The sequence below is a fragment of the Thunnus thynnus genome, chromosome 15 (genome assembly GCF_963924715.1).
Source record: "Thunnus thynnus chromosome 15, fThuThy2.1, whole genome shotgun sequence".
NCBI classification, from domain to species: domain Eukaryota; kingdom Metazoa; phylum Chordata; class Actinopteri; order Scombriformes; family Scombridae; genus Thunnus; species Thunnus thynnus.
The window spans coordinates 21687161-21705882 of NC_089531.1; positions in this window are offsets into that span (position 1 = coordinate 21687161).

The following is an 18722-nucleotide window of genomic DNA, read 5'->3' on the forward strand; positions in this document are numbered from 1 at the left end:
TACAGCATATCAGCACAGGTGGCAGCTTTTACCCACCCATCTGTTTGCGTTTCACCACACTTGAACGCTAACATGCCTCAGCTGTAGGCATCTCAGGCTGTGAGGCAGCCCATCGATTGGCAGTGATGTGAATCCAGAGCATGTTAACAGACAAGACGGGAGCTCACTTGCTCTCTAAGGCCTTCAGATGGCGTGGGCCTCCACAGAGCCTTGTCCAACGGGAGCTAAGTGTTGATCAATGCAGCAAGCGAGGGAGGACAGAGGGAGGGGAGTAAAAACAGAGGAGAGAAAGGCCAGTGCCATCGCTCTTCCGTGACGCTGAGGATCTGGATCCGCTGGGCTCCCAGGCTAAATTAAAACAACCGGCGTCCCATTGATTCCAGCGCTGACAGGGACCATATATCACCCCACAGCCAGGGAGAGAGGAAGAGAGAGTAAAGAGAGAAAGAAGGAGGGGGGAGCGGAGTAATAGAGAAGCAAAGAACAAATTCAGGAAAGAAAATGATAACCAAAATGATAGGAGGAGAAAAGAAATAAGAAGAGGGTAAAAGAGAGAGAAGCGATTAGAGGAGGGTCAGCTATTGAAAAGAAATAAGGAGACGAAGGAGGTTGGTGGAGAGAGCAGGGGGAAGGAGGAGGAAGGGAAAAAGATGAGATGGCAAACCAGACGTAAGCAATCGTCCACTGACAAGTCAATTTATTTCCTATTCTTGGCTGATGATTACTAAGAAGCCGAAAGAACTTTTTGGTAGAGAACTGGAGATTGAGAAGAAGCAGAAACAGTGACTTTTTAGTAAATCCAAAGCAGCTGCGATGGGCTGGGATTTCTGGGAATAGAAAAGCAAAAGATAATTGGGGGTTAGACTGAACTGCAGTCAATTCAGTAGATTTTAGTTTGTTATTCCTGGGAATTTAATGACCTTTTATCTACCAACAATATATCAAGAATGGCTATCTATCTTATTAACTTTCTTATTTCAAATCTCCTTCATGCTTTAGACTCGAGATGAAAAGACATATTTCACTTATTGATGTAAAAATGATGGGGTGATCCAGCTATTGTTCGTCATCAAGCTCTTTGATTGGTTATCAGCATCCAAATGAGGTCTTGCAGCAAGAATGGGAGTTTGACGTGTGAGGTGAGCCTCCCTGTAATGGTGGTAATGCTGGCCATTTTAATAGGGTCTCACAAGAGCCAGTAGAGAGGAAAACACTTAGATGTGTTAGATGGTCAGCTAAGAAATGTTGTAATTAGTCTGTCATAATTGATTTACTGGATTAATCTATAATGATGTTCAAAATGTTAAACCTTAAAACTTTGTCTTTCTGTAGCTGTATATTAAATTAAATCGGCTTCATGTAACTTTCTGTTAATGTCACCGAGTTCATATTAGACACATCTCATCTGTGTTGACATTACATAAAGTCATATACACTTGATGGACCTTGCAGCGCATCACTGCACCCCTTAAGAAAAGCCATCGCCAGAAAACTGAGGATAAATGCTGAAACACGCACACAGGCAGGCACAATGCAAAAAGAGTGGAGCCGCTAGAAGCCTTTTGCTCTGCAGAGACAGAAGACAGGACAAAGAGAGGGATTTCTAGGCCTCCCTCTCTTCACCCTTCAGCTAAAGGTTAATTCAGGGTATTTTCAATGCAGACTTTATTACCATCCCCTACAGAGTTGGCTGGGTCATATTTTGCCTTGGTCTTCCTGTTTGTTTGTTTGTTTGTTTGTCAGCTAGATGGATATCTCAAGTACTTGCTTTGCCCAAAAACTTTGTGGAAAATTTTACAGGAAAGATGGATGAACTTATCATATGATTTGGCCAAGGAGAGAATGACATTGTGACTTCTCTCACAATGTCACGGAAAATGTTCTGTTTGATCAAATCTCTTGGTGGAGCTTGGTATACATCTAGAGGACTAGACCAGAATCACATGTGGAATTGCTTACCAGTCTAGAGTGTTGTACATATTTTGCTAGAGCCCAATGTCAAGGGATTTACTGTAATAAAGTTATCCACATTAAAGTTGCATAATTGTGCAACACTTTGGAGATGTGCAGTATCCATCAAATTGGAGACTGCAGATGGAAAACACTTATTACTCGTGCTGCTGTATAATGCCTAGAGAGATTTAATCAGCTGAAAGGGAGGGAACTCATATATCCAAGATGCAGTTGTGGATGACCAAAGAAGCACTCATGAGACCCAATACAGATTCTGCCATATACTGCATGAAATGTGAATTTTGTACACAATGTGCCTGAAACATAGGCTAGATGAAAGAGGCAAAAATCTTGAATATACTATATTTTTAGAAATATAGTGTGTTAAGATGTTTGACTTTTTAAATATGCCTATGTGGTTAGTTGTTGTATTTCCCTTATTTTAACAAGCCCTCAGTTGTAGTACAACCAGTGGGAAAGCCACCAGGCAAAAGTTCAGAGGGCGTGTGCTTGCAATTGAGTCGGACGGGTGTATGTGGTTTGTTGCCTAGCTGTTATCTAGCTGTCCTAGATAACGGACTGTTCAACCAATTATATTTAGGGATACAATGGTGACTGGGTCCGCCCACTTTCTGCCAAAAAGAAAAACCACTTGCAAGCAAGCAAGTGAAAGTTTTGCAAGCAGGTGAGCAATGATAGTAGTTGTGTGCTACTTTGGATTCCGAGCATGTTCAAAGCATGGTTTTCTCCTCCCAGGCTACAATATTGCTCGGGCTATTCTGCATGCGAGTGCTGTGAAAGCGTTTGCAAAAATAATATGCGTGCGCGGCTCCTCTAAATCCACACGCGTGGATCTCATTTGCGCTCCCATATTTTGGCACTATAAAGCTGTCATAGATGCTCACTTATTATTCCTCCTCTCTATACTTACTCTGAGGCAATTCTATCATTGTGATGTTAGATAGAGATTTCAGAATGAAATGAGAGGTTACAGAATGTGAATGTGTATATGTGTACATGTGTTTGAGTGTGAAACGCAAAAAAGTGCTATAATTGTTAAATTATCAGTGTCAGTGATCTATCAAACACAGACACATCCACATGCAGGATGTTTGTAACCAACATCTTTGCGACTCTGCACTGTTTCTCCCTAAACTCTATCTTAATTTTAGACATATGACCCACTGCTTCTCTTTCCAGCTCTGCTCTCAGACTTTTTGACCGCTCTCATCTTCAGTATGCTCTGCTCTCATCTCAGTTGCTTAGTCATGGATATGCTCTGCCCATGTTTTCCTTTTCATCTATCTTCCTCCCTCTCTCTCTCTCCTTCTGCTTTTACTCATGTTTTCATCACATGGGCTCCATTTATAGATCTATTTTTCACCCTTACTACATAAATTATTCTATCTTTCTTGCTACTTTTTACTTGTTTTATTGTATATTTCTAGTCTTCTTTATGATTGTTTTAAAAGTGGGGTGCATCCATTCATTCATTTCTATTACTCTTCCCTTTTCATCTCTCATTTTCTCTCTCTTTCGTACATTTTAATTTTACGCCTCTTTTGAAATTCTGCTGATCTTTGTGGCTATGGCTGCAACGAAGGCTTCACACATTTGCATCTCTCTGCATGTGTGTGTGTGTGTGTGTGTGTGCATGCACGTGCCTATAAACTTCCTTTATAAAATAAAATAAAAGATCTTGATCTGGGGTTCGTCAATCATTTACAAAGTTAGATGTTTTTGAAGTTTGTCAAAATAAAGAAGGAATTGTGAGATCACTTCTGAAATATTAATTTATGTAGTGTAGCTGTTTTTCATCTATCTTTTTCCCCTATTCTTTTTCTGTTTGATGTTATGATTCATGTTGATTGAATGAGCAATAGGTTAAACAAAAGATAGCTAAAGATGTTTTTTTAAAAGTGTAAACAGTAAATAAATAATTACAAAGATAGAGATGTGTGAAAAAGGAAGATTAACATAACATTTAGTAAAAGTAAGATGTTACATCCGAAGCCTAAAATTACATAAACTTGTCACATAACTTGTCACATAAGGTGGATACAGACTGTAGAAATGAGTGAAGCGTCTACGACTTTACCCATAAGTCTCTGACAAGCCAGCAGATGAATGGATGTGTGGATGACACCTGTCAATCAAATAAATTAGAAGATGGATGCCATTGAGACTCCAGCTTCTCCTTCATATTGCATTTCAGGAGAGAGGCTTGAGTTTCATGCACCTGTTAGCTGTGTTGATGACAAAGTAAATCAGGCGAAACTAGAGAACCTAAAATACAACAAAAAGCGTGTATCCATCAGTGAGACTCATGCAGGGCTCCACAGATGTGAGAATATTATGGCCAAGCAGCTTAGTGTTAATAAGGACTTAATTATCATCTGTGGATGTTGCCTGATTTTAATCAGCAGTTTGCAGTTTTGGTAGCTGAATTATGAATAGTCAAACATTTTGCTCAAGTACACTGTAATAAGAAAATCAGATCGAGATTGCTGTGGATGAAGTCAAGTGACATAAAAATCTCAGATCTCTCATCATCTCATCTGTTTGACATCATCTGCGGTTGCTGCCATGCTGCCACCTAGTGTATTGTTTCTCCATGTGTTTATCATAAAATCTGAGAGTGTTCACAGAATTCATCAGCTACTTTTACTACTTTTACTTCTAATCGAAATTTTATGACTTCTGATCGACCCTGAGAACTTCAATTAGTTTTATCTGACCTCTCCAGTGATCTGAAGGCATCACCTGTCATGATGACTCCTACACTAACCTCTGCGTTAATGGCAGACTGGGTGAACTGTAAACCAGCATTTGTTAAGCTGATGGACGACAACATCCTCCTCTGCGAGGACGCGGTGAGACTTCTCAATTTATTCATGGTCCTTTCAGCTGTCACTGTCCGGCAGGCAAATATCAGGCAATATGTCATCAGCCTTGCTCTCGGACATTAACAACTCCACCCCTCCCTGGTCGGGGAACTCCATTACCTGGGGTGAGTCAGAGCGGCCCGGTGCCAATTGCACTTCGAACCTCAACTTGCTGATCCTGCCTGGAGTTGAGTGTGAGTTGGTCCCATCTGAAAAACAGTTGACTCTAAATGGTGATGAATGGCTAAAACTTGGAGCAAAGCCCAAGTCTGCCAAAGCTCAAGCCTGCTCTACACCAGAGCCCTGGTCACTGGTCGCAGGCAGGAAGTGCAGGGCTACGCAGGTGCCTCTTTCCCGTAGATCACTGCACTGTAATAGCCCCTGCTATTAGAGAACTCTTTGTAAGTTTTGCAAACTCTGCCGGGATTGCCAGCTCCAGTGCAGATGGGGAGAAGATGACAGTGGGGGAGCAGTTGCCCAGCCCCTTGGCATCAGAAACCCAGTGCCTAGTCCACCTACTGATCCTCTTCCAAAGACTTTGATCATGGGCTCATCAATGGTCCAACATGCACAACTTCCTCAGGCTGTGACTTACTGTTACCTGGGAGCTGTAGTCTTGGACATTGATGCTGCAATGCCACAATTAATACAAAAATATCCATCCACTGAAGATGTCATCATTCATGTTGGAGCAAATGATATTAGGAACCAAGCCTCTGAAGTTTTAAAGGCTGACTTCAAGAGGCTTATAAACAACCTACAGGATTCCCTCCTGGGGGAATGTTAAATTCAGCCGTGTCCACCAGCTTCATATCTGGCTAAAGGGACACTGCCGCTCTCTAGGCATACCTTATGTGGACGATTTCACAACTTTCTGGGATAGACCCACTTTCTTTAAACGAGAGGGACTTCATCCTAACAGGATTGGATCCCATGTAATGGCCATGAATATGCAACTTACTCTAAAATCCACTGCATGTGACTGATGCTGGGTGAGTCCATCTCTCTGTAGCACTGTTCCTAGTATCATTAACATTCCTGTCATTATTACTCATAGAGCTGTTAAACACAACATTCATGTACACAGAAACATGAATAATCTAGTTAAGATTAGGACACTCTCACCAGCTCAGACCGTAGAGGAAGTCAATCCACTTCGAATGGCATTTTTTAATGTGAGGTCTCTTTCCTGTAAAACTTTTGTTTTAAATGACTAATTTTGTCAGCAAACCTCGATTTCATGTTTTTAACAGAGTCTTGGTTCCATCTCAATGACTGCAGCCATCTCATTGAGCTGCCCCCCCCCCCTTATGAATGTTTAAGATGACCTAGGAATAGCAGACGTAGTGGTGGCCTACTGAGTATGTACTGGAAAAAATTCAAATGTGACCAAACATCTGTCCATGAGTTTTCCTCCTTTGAGGTGCTAATGTTCAAACTCAGTGGTTCACAACTCTTCCTTGTGCCCCCCCCCCCAAAATCCAATAGTGGATTTTTATCAGAGTTCTCTAATTTCTTATCTAATCTTGTGATAAATTACGACAAGGTTGTTCTTGTACCTTGTACAACATATTTATGGCCCAATACATAACTGTGGTTATACCCTTAATTTACTTTTCACCCTGGGCATAAATGTGTAAGTCTTGGAGTGTCTGGACATACCAATTTCTGACCATAAATGTATCATTTCTACCTGTGAATTGCAGTCTGCTACTTATGCCCCACCCCATGTTATGTGCACACGTGGTCTTAATGAACAAAACGCCCCTAAGTTTTGTGCACTTTTTAGCCACTACACAACAGAAATTCTGAAAGCTCTCCTCCACAATGACCTAGTTGACTGCTTTAATTATTTGTGCTCTTCAACTTTGGATCTGGAGTTGCTCCCCTCAAAAATAGGATTAAAACTAATTGTAAGATGCAACCTTGGATAAATGAAAGTACTTGTAGCTGTAAAAGAGAGTGCAGGAAGGCTGAGCAGAGGTGGAAGAACCAGCTTATACTTCATTACAACATGATGGTGAAAGACACGAGAATATGCTACTTCTCAAATCTCATATCAGAATATCAGCGTAACCCCAGGTTTTTATTCAAGACTATTGATCAACAGGTGAATCTCGACCCTCCAAATGCTCCTGCTGAATGTGATGCTGATTATGGACATTTTTTAACTTGCTTTACAGAGAAAGTGGAGTCTATCAGGCTTAATATAATGCCTTGGACAATGTTCACTGATGTTGATTCCCCAGAAGAAAATACCCTGAGCCATTTCATCCCAGTTTCCCTTACTAAAATTCTTAATATAGTATCATGACATGAAGATGTCCTCTTGTCCATTGGATAGTTATGCGCTTGCACAAGTTATGCGCTTGTGGCCGAACCCACAGTGATTCGGCCAATCAGCATCCTATCGGGAACTACTGGCAGCTATGGGCGTGGTTTAGGTGTGACAACAGTGAGAAGTTAGCCAGTTATAGACAGTGATAGACAGATGGTTCATCCAATCACCTGCCAAATATTTTTTGCCTGCCCTCTTCTTAACAGTTTCCAAGGACGACTTCTCAGATAGTTCTGTGTAACAAACCATCTGGCGCGTCAGGTTACAGCACAGACACTGCCCTTCTTAAAGTCACAAATGACCTTATAATGGTGAATGATGCTGGCATGTATTTCATTCTTGTACTGCTTGCTTTGTGAGCAGGTTTTGACACGATCGATCACAGCATTTAATTGAACAAACTGAGGCAATGGGTGTGTATATCTGCTACGGCACTGAGTATCTTATCTTTCAAATCTTATCTTTTTATATGCTCCTATTAGGTAATATTATTCGTAGACATGGTGTTTCCTTTCACTGTTGACACACAGCTGTATTTCCCCATTAAGCCCACTGACCTCAGTATGCTTGTATGTATGAGTTCTTTAAAGGAGTGCCTAGTGCAGATGCAGCCGCCTAGAATTGCCAGCTGATCCATGACAGGTCCGTGACAGGGCCCATCCAGATCCGTGGCAGATCCCTGCTGGGTCCTTGGCTGTAATGGAATCCGCCCTCAATGATGTAGTGTATGCATCCCTGACCTGCAACACCTCTAAGCACCATGTGTGGAAACCAGTTGCAGTGCTTTATCTATCCACAGGGAGGAGCAGTGATTATGCCCAGTGATATTTTCATTGACCCTGTCGTGAGCCTGAAATCAGCTGTTCTTATCATATTAATGTGTATAAGGCAAGCACATAATCGTCACAGGGGACAGGGCATTCACAGAAAACCTGCTGCGCCTCATTTATGTTCATGTCAACAGAAACAATGAACACAACAGCTGTGAGCGGTGCCAAAGCTTTGGGTCCATCCTGTACGTCCCAAGGGATGCCATTGCATCAGCCCCGAATGTTTTGAGCCCACTGTAGCTGCACATCTCTGTTTCTCAAAACTGGTATTTTAATTTAACAGAACTGAACTTAAAGGGGACGTATTATCCTTTTCCTTATTTTCAGACATATATATAATGTCACAATGTCGGATGTTCATGTTAAAAGTGGCCGACGTGTCAAATAACGAGATAAAGGTATGTAGCAGTAATCCCTGTGAGCAAAAAGCAGCAGCTTCAGACTGCTCTGAACGCTCAGTTTCCAACACTTTTTTCTCCTTTCAGCTGACGTCAGTTCGTGACGGATTTCTTTATATGGACATCTGCTACATGCACAGCACGCAAGTTTGCTGCTCCACTCTGAGAACAGTTATGCCAAGCCACAACGCCATTACACAGCACAGCAAAGTAAAATAAGTAGTTAACCTGTTGGAGGTGTGCTGGCTGTCTGTAGCTCTTCATAAAACATCTCACTGGCTGTTTCTGCATGTACTATTCCTCCCTGCATCATTTCTAACTGATCCGGTGAAAAAATAGCTTCAAATAGCTCTATGTTGTTGTTTCGACCGGTTTTTTAGCGCTGCTAACGATACGCTAAGTCAGTGAGGAACACGTTTTTACTTCCTGTAAATTCTTCACAATAAAAGTCTCCAATTAGTTAGTCATTTAAAGGCTTTTAATTTGAAGCAGTAAAGCAGAAAATGTTTGGTTTGCAATGACGGTAAAGTTACACAACTCTGATACGTAAAGCTGACCAATCAGAACAGAGTGGGTTCATCGGTATGGGGGGCCTTAAAGAGACAGGAGCTAAAATGGAGTGTAAGAGAAACTGTGTATATTGAGGGGCTGCATAAAGGGCCAGTATAAGATAAATAAAGAGATTTTTTAACTTTGAATCATGCAGAGCATGAGGAGCATACAGGCCATGGATGTAGGCTATGACAGGCAGTAAAGTTGCTGTTTACAGTGAGTGAAGCGGTTTCCAATTTTCAGGCTTTTCTCCACATTTCAGCACAGAGATCAGTCCATAATGAAAACTGCAGAGTGCAAATGTCACAGTTTGTGCGTCTTTAGTCAGCAGAGGTATGCACACACAAAGCTTGCCAACATCACAAATCAACTTTCATTATTTTGCTTCTTTTACTTCTCTGGTATTTTGCTTCTAACCTGTTGAAATGTCTGTCGAAATACAGCAATTAATGTGATTCAGGCACGTCTGAAAGGTGTTAGATTAATGTCTGAATTTGCATGAGTGTGTGTACATGTATGTAGGCGTGCGCTTGTGTGTGTGTGGGGTGGGGTGGGCATTGGAAAAAGACAGAGAGAGAGAGAGGGTGTGAGTATCGCTCCTCCCCTGCAGGATGTATATCTGGCTCCTGACTCTTCACAGTATGGGTTCTCCATCCAAAAGCTAAGCATATTAAGCGGGTCCTCAGATCTCTACGTTGACTACCAGTACCTTATATTAACTTGAACTTACTCATTTTTGTATATAAAACACAGCATTCACTTGCAACCATGACATACAATGTCATATAGGATTGCAATAAATTAATGAAAAAAACTTCTCATCTCATGATTGATACTGATTATGGTAGACACTTGGTTATGTAACCCCTGCAACGCCTAATGACTGCAGGGTAGTTAAATGAATATTGGACCAGCGTCTAAGTTCATAGGGAGGGGTTGAAGATAAGTAATGGACTTAATCAGTAGCTGGAGCCAGAGGGTAGGTTCAAAAGAAGATTGTATTAAAACTTCCTTTTTTAAGAAAATTAAATGTTACAGCCTAAGCTGGCATTTTTAACGAAAAATATTCCTTCTTCGGGTGCAATGAAACCATTTCATATTCATATATTTCAATATTTCAGCAGGTAACATACTGTTAAAACCAGTAACAGACATAACTTAAACTAATTTAACCTCTTAATAAACCATAATGATGTCCTTAGTTGCTCTGAAGCAATGTCCCATATAGTGTGACAAAGTTCAGTTCTTTGGTATGTTAAAGTTTCCTCAGTCCTTAGTTGAAGTCAGTCTATTCAGTGTTTAGGTCAGGTTCAGTATGTTAAGGATTCGTTCTCAGTTTTGTGAAGGAAGCGCCATCTCATGGTGACACCCTGAAATTAAATGAATGGGTGTGTTTACAGTGGAAACTAGATAAGGGGGGGTGGGGGGGTCTCCTAGCGACTGGAAACTGGCTGGGAACTGGCTGGCAGCCAGCTGAAGTCCAGCTGGGAGCAGCAATTCTGAGTGACCAGTACTGTAGATGTAAGAAACTGGATTTCTAAGAATTTTCTTCAATTGAACTCAACTAAAACATAAATTTTTTGTAATTGGCTCCAGCAATACAAACACTCAAACACTGCCATCTACTGGGTGCCTGTCTGAGTACATTAAGCCTGTTGCTAGAGATCTAGTGTCTTGTTTGACTGTAATTTAAACTTTGAGCAGCACATTACAAAACTTGTGCAAACATGTTTTCATCAACTAAGGAACATCGCCAAAATTCGACCTATTTTTAGTTCTAAAGATACAGACAGCATTTTACATGCTTTTATCTCATCATGCCTGAATTACTGAAACAGCCTTTTTGCATGCCTAAATAGAAAAAAATAGTTTTAGCCTCTTTACACTGGCTTCCAGTACGTTTTAGAATTGATTTCAAGGTTCTTTTAATTACTTACAAGACACTAAATAGTCTGACTCCTCAATATATCTCAGATCTTTTATCCCTGTGCGACTCTGCTTGCACTTTGAGATCCTTGGGCAGGGGCCTTCTATCTGTTCCAGACTCTCGGCTGAAGACTAAGGGGGACAGAACTTTTGAAATAAGAGCCCCGAGGCTCTGGAACAGCCTGCCCGAGGAAATGAGGCAGGCTGCCTAAGCTCAAAAAGTACTTTTATCGCACCGCCTTCCCTGATTTGACCTGATTCTAATTTTTATTCTGTTTTATGGGTTTTACCATATTAATTTTTAGATTGCTCTTTTAGTACTTTTATACTGTTATTGCTGTTTTTATTTGTTTTTGTTTATTGCTGTGTTTTTATTCATTTTTTATGTGAAGCACTGAAGTAACTTTGTTTTGATAAGTGCTATATAAATAAAGATATTATTATGATTATTATTACGATGATGATGATTATTATTATTATAAAAATGGGAGAAGCTCTTATGGTAAACCATGTAGCTTTTCAGCTTAGCTGGTTGTGCAACATGTGTCGTAACTGTTTTGATCATTTTAATAATGCCAACCTAGAATCCCCCTTAGCAAAATCTAGCCCGTCTCCTGGGCGAAACCCTCACGCCTCTCCTCCGAGTGAGCCTTCATCTCCCTCAAGGAGTGGCAAGCTAAATATTTCACACTGGGTTTTGAGTTATTAATCACATAAATTCAAATAGATGTTTAGGACATTGTAAAGTTATAGAGAGATAGAGTGAGACAAAGAGGGATAGATACAAGTTGTTCTGGGCACAAGTCAGTACACAGACTAGCAGATGAAATGATCCCTAACAAATCTATGACTGTTTTGATGTGGAACAAAGTCTTCAAAGTGTTTGTGCAGACCTAATCGCTCTATCCCACCTGAACCAGCTGCACACATTCCAGTCCACACACAATTTACAAAAAGTCTCTGGTCTGTATTTAAATTGAAGAACTCAATAGAATCCATAAATAGAGTCTTAAAACATAATTACCATGTGTAGGATCTTTAATTATGTCAAGAAAACACAAAAAATTACAGACTTGAGTTTGTGCCTGTTAGGAATTTCTACTAAGCCCAGCAGGTGTCTTTCTTTTATCCTGTTGGTTTTTTGTTGGTTTCTTTGTTGGTTATTATGTTGTGTGTATAAAAACTTGAATTACCCAAAATTATATATTTTTCTCCAACTGTACACACAAATTCAAGGAAAAACTTTGAAGGACCCACTTGTTGCTGCATGAAATCTCGATGGGGCTGAAAATGCTGCCTTCTGTAGCAATAGCTAAATGGCACCATTACTATTTCCCTGGACACCCAATCGCAGAACACACACTACCCCTGAATGGATGAAGGAATGGAGCCAGCAGAGAGCCATCGCCTAAAAACTGTGGGTTTTCAGAATCACTGCAATTGGATTTATGATGCAATTTAGATGTAATAAATCCTGAAACCTGCAAATGCAGAAACACCACAGCAGAGCCGGAATTTCTATATTTACTTATTGGCCTACAATCTGAGATGTATGTGATTTTGCTGTGCTCCTTTTCCTTTGAGCATCCCCAAATTTGACTGACATGAGATAGCCTGTTTAGCAGCTTGTGGCAAAAACTGGATGACTTGTTTACAGAGCTCTTGTGATTGGTACTGTATTGTTACAAATGCCAGTTTAGGCTAAAATTCAGAAATTGTAAGTTCAGGCTTAAACCTTTACTCCTGTGGCATTTTCTGGTTTGATGGAAATGGAAATGTGCCATTGGTCATCACACTGAAAGCTATTCCAAGGTGGTTGGATGGTGCTCCAGGGTGAAACAACAGCACATACTCCCCCCCAACTGTCTCCGTTGCTCTCTGGGGGATAGACAATATGGTAATGAAAGTAATGAATAGTGAGTCTCTGGGAGGACTTTCCTCTTGCCTGTGTGTGAGTGTATATGTGTGTGTGCGTGCGTGTGCGTGTGCATGTCCAGCTGCTCTCTTGGCCACTGCGGCCATTACTGAGCAGTACCAAGCAGCATGACACACACCAGCTGGATCTGTACACACCTCCACTGAGAGAGGAGGCCTGTGCCAAAGAGACAAGGAGAAAAAGAAAAAGTGAGAAGGGAGGGAGAGGTGGAAAGAGGAGAGCAAGAGACAATGGGGGACAGAGATGCCACAGCCAAGAAGATAGAGGAGATGAGAGATTCATCCTCAAGGTAAGATGAAACAGATTTAACACCCAGTGAAAGACATCGACAAAGTCACCAACAGCAGCAAATCCCCTACCTATGTCCCCCTAACACACACTACACAGTGAACACACACATACTAAAACACATAATTGCACTCACAGATATATTATCCTGACCTCAATGTCAGATTGGGTGTCTGCATGCATGTGTGACAAATCGTGTGTGCATGCGTATCTATGTGTAGGTGAGCAGCTTCTAGGGAGAAAAATGTCCACAATGTGTCATATTGTCATGGTGACCATCAGAAGAGCCATAAATACAACTCAGAACTGTGGCATTGGGGCATGTCCAGCAGTGTTGTGTGTGTGTGTATGTGCGCGCATATGCACAGTATCTCCTAGACACATTGAGGATGCCAACTGTGTCTGCAAGGCATTTTCTCTCACCCTGTCTCCCTTCTTCCTTTCTTTCTTTCTTTGTATCTCACTCTCATATAGCTATTCACAGGCTTTGCCAGTGATGAAGAAAAACATTATGCATAGATGGATGGGGGGTGGGGGGCTGGGGTGGCAAAAAGATTATTCATATGCCAGAAGATAAATGTATTTTCACTACTTGCCTCATTCCCTGCCCTCACTTGCAGCCCCTCTTCCATCTCTCCCTCTTCCCTCATTTCGTATTCCTTGGTCCAGCCACATTATTCCGGCTCCCTCCTTTCCTTGCTGCTGTCTGGCCAGCTGACAAGAAACAATAGAGCATTCTGTCATGCTGTTTGGAACACACTGAACATCACTTGTCAGCTGAGGGACGACAATGGCTGGCATGGAGCGGAGGGTATGCAGGCAAAGCGAGACATTCTACTTCAGCCTACTTCCGTCTTTGTTTAAATCCCATTATAGGCAGACTGGAGTCTTCTCTCTTGGCTGGAGTGTCTCACTTCATGTTCAAAATGTTTTCCTCTCCACAAGAGGCCAGAGATGCTAATTCACCAAAGCCTCAGCTATTAAAAAGCATCAAATGCATCTAATATTGTTTGGCACTAAAAACTTCCGAAAGCCTCTTAGAAAAGCCACTTATATCGATTGATTCTGCAGATAAGCAAAACAGTCAGTGATAAGATAATATTTTTTTTTCCAGTGTGATAAATTATAGATGTAGTGCCAAAGCTAATATAACTTATTGATTCTGAATGTTTCCCTAATATGTACTGTTTTACATAGTTCATAGTTGTTATTTCCCATTGTAAGCATTAAACTTACAGGCCAGTAAATGAGTCCCACAGTGTATGTTTGACAGTGTATGTAATGCCTATAGGCCAACTACACAAATTAGCCATCAGCACTGTGACATCATGCTCATTTCACAAGGTGTCAGATGAGTCTTTTCTACTTAACTCACATGTATGTGAGGTTCATCACTGAAGGTTGCTCAATAAAACATAAATTCATCATCATCAAAAGTCATCTTGTGATGCCCATTTTCTCCTTTTTAATTTGTTGCTGCAGCGCAGTTTGTTTAAATGTCGGAGGCTACCACAAATTGCTCTTTGTTTTCAGGGTTGATTGTTTTCTAATATTAATAACATTGAGACTATTTTTATAGTTTTGACTTGTCATAGTAGGAAAAGCACAGGTGTAACTAATAACATGAACAATGGCTCCATTCTTTTCTAGTGTTCCACTAAGCCATGGCACATGTGAGCCAGCATGCATGCATTTATTATTTACTCCTGTAAGTTTCCTACTGTGACATGTCAAATTATTTACAGAGAAGACCATCCATCATTTTCTTTTTTGTCCTTTGGGCGAACTCCAGCTGAAAATCACACACGTTTGACACATTATGGCCTTAGAAAGCAAACTATTGCCTGTTAAAACAGACATTGAGCAACATTCACATTCATTCAGAGTCATGTCTTTGGCAAACCGACAAAGTTAAGTCCAATATTTACTCTCCTTTTAGCTCTGTTTATGTCTCCACCACATCTAGCAAAAAATATCCTGCTCTTTAACGTTAGCTGCTAAATGTTCCACTATGTTCGCCAGCTAGCCACTAACTTTGTCTGCCTGCCATTTGGTGCTACAGGCACGGAGTGAGACTTAATGCTAAAATGGCCTGCAGGGCTGAGCAGAAAGTGAAATAATGAACACTTACAGATTCAAAATTTGTACCTCATGAAGGCCACTTTAAGCAGTAACTGAAGAATAGCTACATTTGAGCAACAGCAAAACCACACCTGCCCCTCCTCCCTACTCTCTGCGGTCCCATTTTTCATTTATTTTCTCATCTCCTTCTCACCTATTTACCTGTTTTCAATAAGTAGCGGCTACTGGTGGCGCTGACGCTAGTGCCATCTGTGTCAGTCAGGATTGGCCTATTTAGGGCAGCTAATTCATCATGGCCTGAGAGCATACATACGGTACATATAATTACCCCCCCAACGCAAACAAGACCCTTTCAGTCCTGGTGATTTATGGTCGTGTCAAAGCAGAGGAGACATGGAAAACAAGGAGGAGATAGGCATGAGGAGGAGGAAGGTGGGGAAAAAAAAGGAGGGATGGGGGTGAATATTATGGTGTCAGTGGAAATGAAGAAGAGAATTTTCTGAGAGGACAGGTGGAAGCACAACGGGCAGAGAAATATGGGACTTTGAAGTAGTGATGTGGCTCAATAAATCCTCTGGTTAGACCATATTAATACTAGTTCTGCATGTCAAAGTCAAGGATTTCTTCTCAATACCTTTTTCATTTTTATCCCTCTCAACCTATTTACAAAGACTCCTGAAAGCTCACACTGCTCATTTCAGAGTCATATCTACCTTGACTCTCAAACACTGTGGGCTTTGCCACTGCTGGCAGGAAGACATAGCTGAATGCATTGTTTTCCTCCACATCCTATGAGAACCTGTTGTGCTTATTTTAAAATGCATCATTGGCCTGTTTCAACCGTGACAGTTGTATTGTACAGCTGAAGGCCAATGAGATGGCTATACAAGTGAAAATGAGGGAAAAGGAGGGAGATGGAGGAGACGAGAGTAACAATGAAAGATTTATGACAGGCATTGAGAGCAGGCGGCGGTTTTATCAGCCTATTATCAACCAAATCGCCCCCACTGAGATGTAGCACATATCTACTCTGTTCTGCACTCTCTCTGTTCTGTATCCCCCACTCACTCTCTTTCTAGATCAATGCTCACCCCCGCCGTCATCACCATACATAACCTGACTTTCTCAACCTTACCTTTCACCGTTCACTCTTTTACCCTTCCTTTAGTATTTGCTCACCTCTCACCTTTCCCCCCCATCTTCCTTCTCATCTCTTTGACTTTGTGTCTCTTGCTCAGACCCTGTTGCCTCTCTTTCTCACTAACTTATTCTTGTCTCTGTGCTTTATTGCTCTCACTACCTCCCTCCTCTCCCTCTTCCCCCTCCCTGCTTCCCCTAGCCGCTGGAGTATTTTCTGTCTACTTTGCTTACGCCGTCTGTTTTTCCCCCCACACTCTGCCTGTATATCTGCCTGCTCTCCGTAACCCATGAGGGCTCTTAATCAATGGTAGTTCACCTTACCTCTCTCTCTTTTTCCCTCTATCGCGTCCTCCTCCTCTGCTCCAGCCCCTCCAGTCCCCACCCTATTTTACTCCCCCCACCACCCCTGAGAAAAACAAGGCACCTAAGGGTGAGCAGGTTAATGTTCTGGCAGTTTGAGATACGCTTGTGACATTTCAATCCAGCATCTGTTTTTATCGCAGCTGATTTAAGGAGTGCGGGGGTGCATGAGGGGGTAATGGAGGGATAAAAGGAGGGATGGGGAGAAGGAGAGGGAAGGGGGGAAAGAAGGAGGGAGCCCATGGGATGGTGCAGCTACCCAGACTGTGGACTGTGTATGAGGCACAGCAGGGGCTGTGGACCTGCAGTTGCAGATCAGTCAATAAATAGAAGCATATGGTCATGTCGCCCCCACGTGGCAGGCAGCAGAACTCTTGGAGCAGGGACAAACTGCGGCAGTGCCACAGACAAAAATAACGGCATGTATTCTTGAAGTACTGGAGAGTGATTGAGAGCAAAGCAAAAAAGCAAACATGCTATTATGTGGGCAGAGCGATACAGAGTCATCTGTATTCTCCTTGGTGTCAATCATGACCTTTGAAAGGAATAATAAAAATCTGCAAAGAGGTGATGAGAATGTTGGATGCAGAGAGGTGATTACAGGAGAAATGAAGTGGAGAATGTCATGTGAGGAAAATAGCAAGTGGCAGTATGAGAGGCCAGGTGAGGACAAATGCAGAGAGGTGACAGAAACTAAAGTGAGTCAGAGTTAAAATGAAAAGCATGGAATATACGCCAGAGAGTAACACTGAGACCCCGGCTTTTGGGAGAGTAAAGCAGCCAGAGAATCGGATAAAGAAATTGAAACAGAACTCCAGAGGTTTGACCAAGTGAGAAAAAATGGATGAAGGTGAAAACAGAGAAAGAGGACCGCCAGACTTTCAATGAGGGTAGTAGGGATAGAGACAGTGAGGGAGGGAATAAGAAAAGAGCCGACAAATAAGAGAGAGGAAGCAGATATGACAGAATAAGTAAGTGAATTAGGAGAGACCGGGCTGTACTAGATGAGCTGCGGGGGGGCTGGAGAGAGGGAGGACGGATGGGTGAGGTGGGGGGTGGGTTGGATGGTGGGATTGCTACATCAAGCCGCCAGCCGGCACTTTCTCTGGAGTTTTATTTGATATGAATTCAATAAGCAGCGGCCAATCTTCGTGCCCCGGGTGTAATTACCGGCAGAACAGCGGGGGCATTGTAAGCTTCGCCACTGCCTAAACGCTCCCCTGCTCACTTCCAGGTCAGCACTGATCGTCTGAGAATGTCAATTATCGTCTTAAACGCCGTCTGAGGAGCAATGGAAGAGAGGGGAGGTAGGAGATGAAAAATAGTAAGCTAGGGAGGAAATATTTGCCCAACGTCGCAGCTTAAGAAAAAGAAGAGGAAGAGTATGAAAGATAAGGCTACAGGCGAGAATACTAATGGGTTCCTCTTCGTTGTTTAATACAAGATAGGAAGCAAGAGAGCTAAGTATACTGTATACCCTGTGCCACTTCACTTAAGGTCCCGTCATCTCGGACTTAATGTACCATACATGGCACAGCAGAGTTGAGTTGAGGCTTAGGTGGAGGTGGAAGGGGCAACCTGTCTAGTATCCCTAAGAATTACATCCATACTGGATGATTCTGCAGCGCATGATTCACATCAATTTCCGTCACACAGTGTGAGGAAGTTGTGAGCCCTTTATATAGCCTAGTGAGACAGAATAATAGTGTGGAGGTCAGGATGGTCAATAAGCATGTAGCACATCTGATTTTCGCACATGACTGGAGTTTGCATCCCGTCACAGTCCTGCAGTTAACATTTGCGTACTAATGAAACGTGACCGTGATTTTTCCCTAACCCAAAACATGTGTTTTACTTGGTAAGCTGAGTAACTGCTGGCAGTAGACCCTTTTCACAGCAGACATTTTGACTTGTCAAAGGTGGAAAAACACAGGTGAAATGAAAAACCTTAATGGTGGCTGTATTGCATTTCGGTGAGCCACTTCCAGGCTTCTGGTATTGTGCATGTTCACTTATTGATGTGGCTTACTGGGA